Source organism: Lactuca sativa, chromosome 5 (genome assembly GCF_002870075.4).
Source record: "Lactuca sativa cultivar Salinas chromosome 5, Lsat_Salinas_v11, whole genome shotgun sequence".
Taxonomy (NCBI): Eukaryota; Viridiplantae; Streptophyta; class Magnoliopsida; order Asterales; family Asteraceae; genus Lactuca; species Lactuca sativa.
Window position 1 is genome coordinate 166,725,564 of NC_056627.2, and position 1,912 is coordinate 166,727,475.

Genomic DNA, 1,912 nt, shown 5'->3' on the forward strand with positions numbered 1-1,912 from the left:
TTCTAGAATAATGAGGTTCAAGAAATCTAATTATTCATTTCATTTCATATCCTTCATCATTCAAACACACTGTTAACACTTGACAAGTATCTGTACTTAACTACATATTAAGTTCATTATTGGTGATATAACTCATTAATTTCCTCCTATATTCGATAATTTTAATCTTTCAAATTGTACTTTTTATCAAATTATGCAGAACAGGTCCCTTAACTTTGAGGGAGCTAACATTTGACCAACAACTTTGAGGGATCTAACTATAGGATTTATAATTTTAATAAATTGGAATAATATTCAAATCTATAGATGATACCACATGTTCACATGTTTCTTGAAATCTAATTGTGCATTAAAATAAGAGAAAACTTTGATTTATAAAGAATGTGAACTTACCTTCAGTGAGCTTTCCTTGTATGGATTCGAGTGCCAGGTGTGATCAGGTGATGTTATAAGGTATAAATTAGGTGAGTAAAACGAAACAAAATATAGAAATAGAAATCTACAAATGTAGACGGATTAATTAAAAGCTTACATGTATGAACCCATATGAGATAAGATTGAGCGTGATAATGTACATGATTGAATGTCACAAACTTGAGTTCAGCAAGAATAAGATTCTTGGCTGCAAAGTGCAAGTCAATGCATAAATACAACAAGCAATAGATAAGCATAACATTATATTTATATAAACCATTGAAAAACATTCATCAACTAGTATTAACTAATGTGATTCCTAACTTCTATGCAGCTATAAATACTCACTTTTGATTCTGATTGAATTGGTAATGACAGATACATGAATGGATCAAACGTATAAGTAAATTCTGATTGAATTTGGGTGTAATATCTTCTCACATGTAGGAAAAATCAAAGTCAACTTGTATTGCCCCTGTCAAAATATAAAAATAAATACTTAAGCATTGTCATTATAAGTTTTTTTAAAGTAAACTCACTTGGCAAACATCAACAATTATTGAATCATTACGAGAGATGTTATTTGCCCATCATTTGTAGATATATAATTAGGAAAACTGGATTGTGGATGCGAGTTCAACGCTGATGTAATCAACATATGCCATTGTGTCTGGATGTCTGTCTCTTCTTTCTGCAACACTCGTGATTAATGCCTTTGTGTTTCTACCAACTCTTGTGTCTATGTTTGGCATTATCAGTGGCATATTGGATTTGATGGAGGTTAAATTAAGCACCAGATTCTAACTTTATCAAGTTTCCTATACCATAATTTGTAGATATATAATCAGGAAAAAACAAAAGAAATGTATAATAAACACAAATATAATAAACTCAAACATAAGTAACATACCCATAGTGCTAACTGTATTGTCTATCCCAAATGGATTTCCATGAATGATCTTTTCACCTTCAAAAGCCCATTCATTTGCCAATTTATGTTCCTTTTCACCAAGTATCTACCACTGTCAGTTATCGATTGCAACTTCACCCCACTTCATCATCTTCAAATCCCTAAGAGCCCATATCTCAATTTCATCCTGAGAAACTCCATCAAAGAGACCCAGGAAACCACCCACTAAAAACAAAGAACAAAAGTATAATAGTAGTTAAAAACAGATATAACAGTAGAAAAAAAAAACTTACTTGGACACAACAATTAATTGGCAGTGAGCAACTGATGGGAGCAACATATTGAGGGGAGCCCGGAGGTTGACACGGCCTATGCCATGGAAGTAAGAGGTCTGAAATATAACCTGAGATTAGCTAAGTTATATATACTTTTTAATTATGTAAAAAGCCAACACATAGTTTCTATATCTTTTAATATTATTATAATTATAAATAATTTCTACACAATATTTGAGTAAAACATGCTATATTTTTCTATTATTTGTTAGCTAGTAAGCAAGGGCTGATTAATTTTTACATGAACAAATTA

At 31.0% G+C, this 1,912-nt stretch overlaps 1 long non-coding RNA gene across 1 annotated transcript; it reads right to left on the reverse strand.

Moving 5' to 3' along the window:
• Positions 1-278: 278 nt before the first annotated feature.
• Positions 279-1,643, reverse strand: LOC122198044 (uncharacterized). Its single transcript, XR_006191853.2, has 3 exons — positions 1,325-1,643; positions 763-1,232; positions 279-622 (listed from the first exon to the last, which is right to left on the reverse strand). It is a non-coding gene; the product is annotated as an uncharacterized LOC122198044 (long non-coding RNA).
• Positions 1,644-1,912: the final 269 nt, after the last annotated feature.